The sequence below is a fragment of the Petaurus breviceps genome, unplaced genomic scaffold (genome assembly GCF_028583685.1).
Source record: "Petaurus breviceps papuanus isolate PSGF00001 unplaced genomic scaffold, PetGlider_PUasm1.0 37, whole genome shotgun sequence".
Taxonomy (NCBI): domain Eukaryota; kingdom Metazoa; phylum Chordata; class Mammalia; order Diprotodontia; family Petauridae; genus Petaurus; species Petaurus breviceps.
In genome coordinates, this window is record NW_027186296.1 from 55,037,570 (window position 1) to 55,050,395 (window position 12,826).

The 12,826-nt window shown below is 38.5% G+C and overlaps 1 pseudogene; it reads left to right on the plus strand.

Moving 5' to 3' along the window:
- LOC138168333 (26S proteasome regulatory subunit 6A-B-like) overlaps window positions 1-12,826 on the plus strand; it is a 129,766-nt pseudogene that overhangs the window by 38,098 nt on the left and 78,842 nt on the right.

Below are 12,826 nucleotides of genomic sequence, written 5' to 3' on the forward strand. Positions count from 1 at the left end.
TAGGAAGGAAGGAAGGAAGGAAGGAAGGAAGGAAGGAAAGAAGGAAGGAAGGAAGAAAAGAAGGAAAGAAGGAAGGAAGGAAGGAAGGAAGGAAGGAAGGAAGGAAGGAAGGAAGGAAGGAAGGAAGGAAGGAAGGAAGGAAGCAAGGAAGAAGGAAGGAAGGAAGGAAAGAAAGAAGGAAGGAAGGGGAAAAAGGCTGATTTATTTTAGAAAATTGAATGTGAATCATGGAGGACCTGAAATTTATTTCTGGTAAGAAAGGAAAACCTCCTACCATGGTGTTCCAGTGAAATTTCTCTTCTTAACGTTACATTTCTAATAACACAGCTCAAATTCTCATTCCCACCTCGACAGTTGGCTTGAACTAATTACTGATTTTTTTCAAATGAAAACAAGTTGCCTTTGTTAAACTATAGGACACCAAAAAAAGACACACAACTGGATATCAAACTTGTGAGACTTTCTAGAGCTAAGACGCATACTGCCAGAAAGGAAGCAGCATGAAGTAAATTTGTAAATCCAGAAGTTGACTAGCAGAGAGGATTCCAAAGAAGAAAAGGTAAGAAAGTAATTAAATATCCTAGAGACAGTGATGGGCTCTCAAATTCCTGGGTGATATAATGGTTTAATTGGGAGAGGAAAGGGAGCCAGACAAATAGAAACAGTGAGACAGAGAAGAGAGAGGCATAGAGACAGAGAGTTCCTTTTAATGAAGGGATAAATTTCTGCTCAGTTTAAAATAATTCCTTACCCATTATCTCAGGACAAAAAGTATACTTAAATTAATTAACAAGCATTTTTACGGACCTACTATGTATCAGGCAATGGGTAAGGTGCTAAGGGTGCAAAAACAAAGAAAGGAAACAGTTTCTTCACTCAAGTAATACATAGTGTAATACATTCATTCGGGCAGATAGGTGGCACAGTGAATAGAGCCAGGCCAGGAGTCAGAAAGAGAGCTTCCTGAGTTTGAATTTGGCCTTAGACACCTACTAGCTGACCCTGGGAAAGTCACTTAACCCTGTTTGCCTTAGTTTTCTCATCTGTAAAATTAACTGGAGAAGGAAATGGCAAAACACCCCCACATCTTTGCCAAGAAAACCCAAAAAAATTGAGCCATGAAAAGCTAAACATAACTGAACAACAATAGATTTTATCAGCGAAATAACTATTTTTAAAATTTCTTTTTTTACTTTTTGGAGGGCATTTGGGGTTAAGTGACTTGCCCAAAGTCACACGGCTAGTAAGTGTGTCAAGTGTCTGAGGCCGGATTTGAGCTCAGGTCCTCCTGACTCCAGGGCCAGTGCTCTCACTATGCCACCTACCTGCCCCTATTGTTATAATTTCTTTTAGGGCTTCATGCAGTACATCTGCAAACAAGAAATGTACTGATGGATATATTTACAGAATAAAATATTTACTTTTAGGCATGACCAATGTTTCAAATCAGTTTGGTTATGTTTATTTTTTTACAGAGGAGGGCTTCTATTTGCCCAGAAAAGGGGTGGAATGGGGCATAAGTTAATTTGTAGTGATGGCTGTAAAACAAGTAAAAACAGAAAAAATAGAAAATAACATTTAAAAAATACACAAAAGAAAAAAACTTAGAAGGCGACACAAGAAGTAATTTAAATTTAATATACAATTTAAAAAAAAACTATGTAAAGGGGCAGCTAGGTGGCACAATGAATAGAGCACTGGCCCTGGAGTCAGAAGGACCTGAGTTCAAATCCAGCCTCAGACACTTAACACTTACTAACCTGTGACCTTGGGCAAGTCACTTAACCCCAATTGCCCTGCTCTCCCTTCTCAAAAAAAAAAACTATTTAAAAAGAAGTTCACAGTTTCATACACTATTTTCTTTTTTATTCCTTTTGTTGTTGAAATGTTACTAAGCTCATAATGAAATTTTAGGTTTAAATTTAAAACATACAGAAATATGCCATTGATATCCATGTTGTAAAAAGAACAAAATATCTGCTGTGGGAAGGAATTGAATTCTGATGAGCATTTCATTTAGAAACGTATTTACAAGATGCTTCTTTCTGAGAATACTGATAGTTGAACAATATATCTGGGTGCTCAATCTCATAGGTATTTTTTTTATTTTAGAACATCATAATTTTTATGGTGATCATCTTGTGTTTGACAATATCCCTGGACTGAATGAAACTGGAAGGAACTTTAGATCATTTTAGCAAGCTCAAACACCTCATTTTACAGATGAAAAAACTTAAGACCATACAGATTAAGCCATGGAGGAGGAACTTGGGGTCTCAAGGCTACATGTGGCCCTCTAGGTCCTCAAGTGCAGCCCTTTGAATCCAAAGTTCACAAAACTGAATTCAGTCAAAGAGGTACTTGACCTAGAGCTTCACATGTGGCCTCGAGGCCACAGGTTCCCCACCCCTGGATTAAGCAATTTGCCCAAGATCATAGGAATAGTGGAAAGAATGAGAACTAAAACTTCTCATTCAAAATTCTCTGCTCCTTCCACTAAATCCTACTTTTCCCACTTAAAAAGTGGACCCTAATGTTGTTGCCTCTCTTCATTCTCTCCCTTCGTTATTTTTTCTAAAATTTAATTAGGCATGGGACAACCAAGACTGACCAATATGAACCTGGAGGCAACCATTTCCTCTCCCTATGGTGTTCCTTAGGTACAACCTATCCTCACAGGGTTCATAACCTTCACACACCTCTCAAAAGAGCAGCTTGTAGAAAGTTTACGGATTGGGGAGAGAAGAGATGCTGACAACCCCGCCCCCCCCATCCCTATCTCCATGGTAAACTTTTAATCATTTGTGAAATAAAGCAATGATGTTTGCACTATGTAATTTAAGGATTGTTGGGAAGAAAATGTTTTGCAAATAATAAAGCATTGTTCAAAACTAAATTCAATGAGTTATATCTTCAACTACCATTCAAAGTCCCACTGCTGTTGTACAGAATCGAATAAATAGGTAGATAAGTTATACAATATGTGGGTTACTAGAAAATATCTTTCTAGCTTCACAAATGACAGTAAATGTCCTTGTATTTTATGGGTAGAATTGGGGTTCAACTAGTACAATCCACTCATTTAAGAAATGAAGGAGGGTGAGTAAAGCGCCGGCCCTGGAGTCGGGAGGACTGGAGTTCGGTTCCAGCTTGAGACACTTAACACCCACATAAAAATACTAGCCATGTAACCTTGGGCAAGTTACTTAACCCCAGTTTCCCTCCAAAAAGGAAAAAAGAAATAAAACAAAAAGAAATGAAGGAGGGCAGCTAGGTGGTACAGTAGATAAGGCACTGGTCCTGGAGTCAGGAGGACCTGAGTTCAAATCCGGCCTCAGACACTTAACACTTACTGTGTGACCTTGGACAAGTCACTTAACCCCAATTGCCCTGCTTTCCCCCCTCCAAAAAAAAGAGGAAAAAAATAAAAAAGCAATGAAGGAACTAAGGTCTAAAGCTGTAATTTGGCTTACTCTATATTGTGTAGCTGGTTACGGCTTTAGATAAACAGGGTTTTAATTCAATTTCTGCCAATCTTAATGACCCCAGCCTGAAATTAATGTCTTTGTGAGGCCTCTATCATAGACTGCCTTATCCTTTCATTGTTTTGATGCTTGTTCTCTCCTCTACTGAATTAGAAGCAAGAGTAAGGCTTTGCAAATAGTCATCAGTAAATTTTTGTTTGGTGGATGAAAAAGGATGAATAATACTATGCAGGTAGATGGCAGTCCCTTTAAAAAAAACTCTGAAATAAATAATCTAATCTCACTATCACCAGGACTGAAGTTGTATTTGACTGAGAAGCAACTAGTTCTAACTGCCCATTGTGATAGAGAACTAAATAGAACTAGCGACATTTTACTGCATTTCTAATTCAGATCATCAGAAAACACACTCATTAGGATATGTATTACCTTTTGCATTTAGAATTCATAGTCCATAGAATCCAGCATCATCAGGAAACTAAGAAATCATCTAACAATTGTCCAGATGAGGAAACTAAGGCCCAGAAAATTTAAATTAATCTACTAAGGTCTCAGAGGTGATGAGTCAAGATTTGAATTTAGATCCTCTAACTCTAAATCTAGCACATCTATGTCTATGTTTCATCATTTTTCATTATTTCAACATTTTTTGAATTGTGGTCACCATCATAGCACAGAGACATGCAAATAAAAAAATATTAATGAAAATGAGTAACAGAAAACTATCAAGGGCTTATTAGAAGGAATATTTACTTTAACATGTGAAAGAGAAATGATTTCTTAAACTAAATATTACCTCTACCAAATGTTTACAATCTCTCTAACAATATACCACTGGAGATTGCCTTTGAGAATTGTTGTAACCAGGAATGGTTACACATACCTGTGATGAGGCAGTTGATCAACAGAGCTTTGGCGTTCTGAGCTGCAGTAGAGTCAATGCAGATTTGGTGTCCAGCATTGACCCCAATGACCATGTTTGACCCCAATATAGAGAGACCACAAGAGCAGGGGGAGACCATTATGATTAAGAAGGGGATCAACCTGCCCACACTGAAAACAGAACATGTCAAAGTTTTCATAGTGATCAGTAGTGGGATAGGGAATGTAAGTAGCCATTGCATTCCCAACCTGGGTGAAACAAAGAGATCTGGTTCCCCCCAAAAATATATTTTTAATAATTATGTGGTAAGAACAAAAATAAAATCATCTCCCTGCAATCTGCCTGATGATGTGTCCCTTAAGTTAGTTAAACCGGTCTTTGGACAACAGCTATAGTACCCTCTATAGTAAAGTTCTACTCTGTTATTGCATTGTAGTGTTGAGAAAATCATGTCCCCCATCTGTAATAGTAATGGAATATAAAGATCCCCCTGTATTGGCTTGGTTTTTGGTTTGATTGTGTTAAAACCCAGAGCTTGTTAATCCCACTTGTGGGATGGACTTGTTGACATGAAAAGAGAGGGCTGAACTGGGAGGAGCTGGTGACGTAGATTTGGACAAACACAAGAGAGAGGCAGAAGAACTTTTTGGAAGCAGCACCTTTGGAGGCAGAGAGAGACTGAGAGGATTGCTGAAGGCCACTTTGAATTGCCCAGGACTTTGAGAGCTGCCACCCAGAGCTGCCAAGGACTGAGGAGACATGGCTGTTATGCTGGTACTTTGTCTGTCTGTTTTGATGTTGTTTTGCCAGATCTGTCCACTGGTGAAGGACAGTCTTGTTGTTGCAGAAGTCTGGGAACCTTGCTATTGGTTCAGAGCTACTGAGACTGTTCTGCAGACAGAGAGTGAATACTGTCCACTGGTGAAGGACAGTGCTGTTGTTGCAGAAGTTTTGGAACCTTGCTGTTGGTTCAGAAGCCCTGAAGAAGGATTTTCTTGTTGTATGTTTATAGAAATCCTGGAAGGGGGTTTTGCTAATGCTTTCAGGGGTCCTAGTACTGTTCTGCAGACAGAGGATGAATTAATGAAGAGACTGGCAATGTATCTTGTGGCCTTGCCAAACTTTGTCTCCCCAGGAACGAAGATTGCTGAGAACTTGCCTCTGTCAAGATGAAGAAAAGACCTCCAATTGGGTATTAAGTGCTGTGCTTAAACTTGTTGTAACTCTGGGGTAGATTCAATTGTGATCCAGGGGTGGGGAACTTTTGACCTTTTTGTGTTCTATGATTGAACAAATGAATGTACTTTACTTATGATTGGAAAATAATCTCCATTTGAGAAGAGGGGCTTTGTGATGGACTAAAGGAAGGTACAGCCTAGGGGTGGAGTAGTATTTAGAACAGGGACTTTGTAATTGATTAAATGAATGTAATGTCCTGAGGTGGGGTAGTACTTGATTAAATCAGGTAGTACTTGGAGATTATTGAATCACACTTAGTAAATGCTGTATTTTGAATGATGTCATATTTTGATCTTCTCTGTTCTTAATTTTTCACTGAATAAAATGGAGAGCACCTATGCTGGTATTTTGAACCTTGGGAAGTTGCCTTTGCTTGGCACTACATTACACCATCTCAAGTCCTGACCAGGTGAATCTGTCCCAGGAACCAAAATGTCTATCGACAGTACTGATTCAATCTAATCCCATGGTGTAAGCTTTCAAAATTATATGAAAGAGTCCTATATTCTTATCTTTAACCCTAATGCTTCTTCCTAAACACTAGACTGATGTTCCCAGGGGTCTTTGGGTACTCTCTCTCTCTTTTTTATAGTACTTTTTTTGGTCTTTATTAATTTGTTTATTTAGTTTTAGTTTACAAGATTCAGTTCCACAATTCCTTGAGTTTCAAATTTTCTCTCCCTCCCTCTCCTCCCCACCCCATGGCGGCATACAATCAAGTATAGGATTTGCAATACTTTCACATTAGATATTAGTCAGGTTATAAAGAAGGATTGTATCAGATGGAATGAACAATGGGAAAGAGGAAACAAAACCAAATAAGAAAAAGAAAAAGAGCAGGTAGTTTGCTTCAATCTGGATTCAAACTCGGTTCTTTCTCTGGATGTAGACATGTCTCTCCATCTTGAGTCTTTTGGGGTTGACTTATAACCCTGAATTGCTGAGATGAGTCCAGTTTATCAAAGCTGGTTGTCACACATACGTTCTGTCTGTAATTGTGTACAAATTTCTCCTGGTTCTACTCTTCTCACTCAGCATCAATTCATATAAGCCTCTCCAGGTAAATATGAAGTCCATCTGCTCCTTGTTTCTTATAGCACAATAGTATTCCATTACATGAATATACTACAACTTGTTCAGCCATTCCCCAATTGATGGGCACCCACTTAATTTCCAATTCTTTGCCACCACAAAAAGAGCTGCTATAAATATGTTTGTATTTACAGGTCCTTTTCCCACTTCTATGATTTCTTCCATAAGGGAAGCTTGCTTAGGGGAGGCTTGCTTGTAGGAAGGCTTTCATACTTTTAGTTAATTTCTAATTAGGCACTGAGTCAGGAGGCTTGTAATGCCCTCTGGCTCTAAAAAGGGTATATATACTCCAAGGTTAGCATTTTGCTTTGGGGTTCACCCATCAGAAGAGTGTTCTTGTGATTTGACCACATGATACTGGGTAGCCATTAAGGAGCCCTCCAGCTTTGAAAAACCCAGAAGTTTGTACTTCTCTCTCTGGTAACTCTGTATGTATTGCCTTGGTCAGACAGTTGGAGCTGTCTATTGAACTACACTAATTTCTCAGAGAATTACAAGCCCTATCTGTTGGTCTTTATTTCTCTGATTGTATTTTCTCCATTGGTATTTTCTCTGAAGTTCAGAGTGTTGACTTCTCCCCTGAACTAGTGAATGTAAAAAATTAAAAAATTAATTTTTTTTAATTTTAAAAATGTAAAAATTAAAAAAAAAATGTTGACTCCTAAAACAGCTATCTTTCCTGGTAAAGCAGATCTAAGAACTTATGCTAGCAGCCATCCTAGGTATGCCAGTGTGGCTACCTCCTTAGCTCTGCCTTTTAGACTCCCTACCCTCCTTTAATTCTCCTATTAAATGGCAGATGTGCAAGACTGTTTCTGACCCCCCTCTCCCTCACTTGTTATTAGTGCCCTTACCACACCTGAAAAAAATTGCATTTATTTTGCACGGTTTTTGTATTGACTTATATATACACATAGTACTTCCCTCCAATAGAATGTAAGCTTTTTAAATAAAGAAACTGTTTCATTTTGTTTTTTGTCTTTGTATCCCCAAGGTAAGCATAGTGCCTCACACTTAGTAGGACCTTGTTAAACTTTTGTTGAATGAATCATGTCAAGTTTATCACTCTTATTTTAACCTCAAATGAATACAAGATATTTTCAGGAAGGGGGGAAACACTAATATCGATAAAATCATCAGAGAAGGCTGAGTTTCTAGGATGTAGAGAAAAAGCTATTCTAGTCATAGGGAATGTGTGCAGAAAGAGTGGAAACAGGAGATAAGAGTGTAGAACCCAGGAAACAGTTAAGAAATTACTTTGGTTAGAACATATACATGTAATTTGTCTGCCCATATTTTAGAGGACTTTCTAAGCTAGACTAAGGTATTTGGATTTTATCATAGAAGCAATAAGGAGCCACTAAAGGATTTTGAACAGGGAAGTAACATGGCCATACCTATGTCTTAAGGATATTAATTTGATAGTTATGTAAAGGATTCATTGGAGAAGTTAAAGAGAAGAATCAAGAAGAACAACAGGAGATTACTGCAATAACCCAGTATAATGGTAATGGGAATTTGAAGATCTTCCCTGCCCCTTAATAAGCCTAAGGAAATTTGAAGACCTTCCCTAATTTGAAGATTTTCCCTGTCCCCTAATAGGCTGAATGTAATCACATGGAGCCTGTGCTGGGAGGAGTTTGCTGAAGTGTGAAGAAGAACCCACAAGAAACTGGGAGTCAGAGCAATTAGAGGTAGAGGGAGGAGAGGATGCACCCAGGGAGAGAGCTAGGGTTGTAAGTTGTAATGGGAATGGGAATTTGAAGATTTTTCCCTGCTCCTTAATAAGCTTAAAGTAATTTGAAGACATTCCCTGCTTTGAAGATATACCCTGCCCCTAATAGGCTGAATGTAATCACATGGAGCCTGTGGTGGGAGAAGTTTGCTGAAGAGTGGAGCACAGTCCACAGGAAGCTGGGAGTCTGAGCAGCTAGATTGGAGGGAGGAGAAGATGCATCCAAGGGAGACAGCCTTGTGAGTAAATGCTGGTTTGTGGGAAGGTTAAAGGATGCTGTAGCTCTCTATGCTGTTGTAGTTTATTAACTTCTTTGCTACTATGATGGAATCAGCTTGCTGGTTTGGGGATTCAGTTTTCTTGTGTCTGAATAAATGTTTTGTTTCTGTCTTATATATGGAGAGTCTGTTATATTTTGCGATAAAGCACTATGCTGGTATATTTATAGTGACCGTTGGCATTGTGAATACTGTATTTGTGCTACATGAGTTTTGGTTTCTGGAAAGGCTAAAGGATGGTGTGACTTCACACTGTGCTATTGTGTATTAATTTCTTTGCTACTATGATGAATTTGACTTTCTGGTGTTGGGATTTGGTTTTCTGGTGTCTGAACAAATGTTTCGCTTCTGTGTTCCATATGGAGAGTCTGTTATAATTTGAGATTGAAGATTATGCCGGCATATTTACAGTCACCATCAGTGCTATGAATATTGTGTTGGCACTACATTTGGCCATGAAGATGGGATCATGAAATATCAGACCTCTATTTGGAAGCAGAAGAATTTTAGAAGAAGAAATGGATATCCCAGGAAGGGAGGATTTACCTTATTCCTCCCTAACAAGGGAGCAGGTTAAAAGTACAGGACTCTGTGAAAACTGGGAACTGAGAATACATAAGGGAGAACTTAGAGATTCAGAAACATGTTTGCAAGGAATACCAATAAAACCAGAGAGAGAATTGGAAGGGTGCAATGGTAAGCACAGAAGTAGTTCACACCTTGTTTCAGCCATTGAATTAACACCTTATTTCAGTTCAAATTTCTTTTGAGCCTTATATAAAGTCTGTTAAGAAACAGAATGTGTGAACCCCACAACTTGTGAACCCTAGAATTCATGAACTCCTGTAACAGGAAGAGAAGGAGCTAATGACCATATATAACAAGAGGCCCAGGGCTTGAAATAGCAGAACTGAAAAAAGGACTCTTGTGGTGGCAGAATTAAGAAGAAGAAAACTTTTGGTATCCCAGCACTCTGTTTGTCTTCTCTGTCTGTGTTGATGCTTGTTTGTGAGACTTTGTACAGAAGCCCTGGGACTTTACTAGAAGCCCTGATAGAGGATTTTCTGGTTGTATGTTCACAGAAGTCCTAGAGGAAGATTTTGGAGGTCCTGGGACTTTACCAATGATGTGTGCTGACCTCTTGGACCTTGTTTGTGGGTCTGTATTGATTTCTGTGTTAATGATTTGTGTTGAGTTCTCATAACTCAACTTGTTGGTGGGTCTGAGTTTATTTCACAGGCAAATAGTAAATTGATGACAGTGCTAGCAATGTGCATGAATATTATTGTGGCTCTGTCAAGCTTTGTCTTCCCAGAAACAGGAACTTTGAAGGACCTGAGGTGGACTGGACACTGTGAACTTCAAGATAGAATGGGAACTGGATGAAGAATTAGACAAGGAGCTGGACAAAGAACTTGGAGCCACCTGTCTCTGAACCCAGGTGACAGTTGGAGCTGGGACCCTAGAAGAGGAACCACAGAAGCTGAGAGCCAGCCTCAAGTCAAGCTGAAAGAAGACTTTACTTGGATACCGTGTACTGAGAAGTGTATGATTTATTGTGACCTGGGGTGGAGAACTTTGACTTTTGTACTTTGTGACTGAATTAAGAATTTTGTGATTGACTAAATGAATGTACTTTGTTCAAAACTATGTGACCACTTTGGTGAAAACTCTGTGGCCATTTCAGTATAAGTTGTTGTGACATGATGAATGCTATATTTTGATTTTCTGTGATAAGTTGTAATATTGTGAATGCTGTACCTTGATTTTCTGTGAATGTTTTGCTCTGGTTTGTTATTGAATAAATAGAGTTCACCATACTATGTAATCAGAACCTTGAAAGCTGTTCACAGCAGCAGTTCTCTGGAAAGCCGCTCGCATGTGGCTTTACAAAGGGGTGTGTACAAGAGGCTGTTTTACTAACAGGTGACTGTATTATACTACTTCCAATTTCAGCAAGAAGTAATTATTGGAAAAGAGACCTTCACCCCTTGCTTGAAATATATAATTATAAGAAAACTCTTTGAATCAAACTTTAGGTCTGACTGAATTTATGGTCATCACAATCTACCTCCTTGGTTAAGTGTCTCTAAGCAGCAGGTAAAATTGGCCTCGCTTTCCAGCTATGCAAGGTTAGGTTCAAAAAATGCAATAAGGTTTTCTCTTAATCTCCACAATTGCCTCAAGTTTTCTCACAAAACAGAAATTGGACTGGACCCATAACTAAATAGAAACTAACTCCAGAATTGAATCACAAGTTGGAGTCACTGTGTTTTGTTCAATTCCTATAATTAATGACATGTTGTCCTAATATTTTCAATTTCTTCAGCTCTGGCATTTACCAAGAATGTCAAATTCAAGTGATAATGGTTCTCAGTGACCCTGCTACCTTTGAATGGGAATTGATACTGCTCCTTAGGTTACTTTCTCCCTTGGAATCCAAAGTGATACTATTCCTCAGGGATCCTGAGACCAAGGGATCAGGATCAGATTTTGAGCCCCATTTATTCAAGAGGAGAATTGTGAGGTTCTTGTGCTCAAGCCCCCCACCCTAAGATATTGTTTTATGTGCTTATTTTCTGTTGCCTGTTATACTGGTGTAAAGTTCTGTTGACACCAGTTACCCCACCAGCTATACCTAAATTTCCATTAACCTATGTAATGAAAAGTATTGTTAATGTATTTTTGCTATGTATGGGACATGAAAGATCTTGGGGTCAAATATAATGGTAATGGGAAATTGAAGATCTTCCCTGCCCCTTAATAAGACTAAAGGAATTTGAAGACCTTCCCTGATTTGAAAATTTTCCCTGTCCCCTAATAGGCTGAATGGAGCCTGTGGTGGGAGAAGTTTGCTGAAGGTTGTAACAGAGCCAACAGGAAATTGGAATTCAGAGCAGGGAGAACTGGAGGGAGAAGAGGATGCACCCAAGGAAACAGCTAGGCTTGTGAGTGCTGGTTTGTGGGAAGGCTAAAAGATGGTGTGGCTTCATGCTCTGCTATGGTATATTAATTTCTTTGCTACTATGATGGATTTGACTTTCTGGGTTTGAAATTTTGTTTTGGGGGGGGGGTCTTAATAAATGTTTTGCTTCTGTCTTCCATATGGAGAGTCTGTTATATTTTGTGATTGAGAAGTATGCAGAATATTCACAGTCATTGTCAGTGATATATATATATATATATATTACATTGGTGCTATACCCAGATAAGTGGTAATGAGGGTTTGAACAAAAATAATAGCCATATGAGGGGAGAAAAGGGAAAAAATGAGAGTTTTTGTGGAGTGAGAAAAGACAAGAACAGTCACGTAGTGGATGAGGGAGAGATCAGAGTCTTTTATACCTTACTTATTACTTACCTAAGTAACTGGAAGGATGGTGATACATTTTATAAAAATAAGGAAGAATGGTGAAAATAGATATTTTTGTTTTGTTTTCTTATTTTCACTGTGGGGGGGGTGCTGTGAATTCTATTTTGGATATTAATTTGAAACATACAGATGAAAATATCCAGTTGGTGATGACATTATAAATAATAGTATGGTTGACTATATAGATTTTGGAATCATATGAATAAGGATGATAATTCAGCCTATAGGAAAAGATAAGATCAACAAGAAAGAAAATAGAGAGAGAGAAGACCAGGGCTGACATTTAAGAGACACCCACACACAGTGGGAAAGTAATGGATGAGGATTCCTCCAAACAGGCTAAGAAGGTCTATTTCAACATATTGGAAAAGAAAAAAAAACTTCTATCAATGGAATCAAGGGAGCCTATAGGGAGTGCCCAGGAAAAAGGAATAGTCAACAATGTCAAACAATAGCAGAGGTCAAGTACAATGAGAAAAGATCATCAGATTTAGCAGTTAAAAGATTGATGGTACTTTGAAGAGATCATTTTCAATTGATGGGATAGATAGTTTACAAGGAATTTGTGAGTGAAGAATGAGGAAATTGAGGCAATGATTTTTTTTCGAGGAATTTGGCTTTGAAAAGGTAGAGATCAATGGGGTATTTTTTATGGTATTGGAAGAGATTTTTAAGCAGCAGAGGAGTCAGTAGATGTTGACTAGGGTAAGCTCTGGAGATGATGAAATTAAGTGGAGAAAT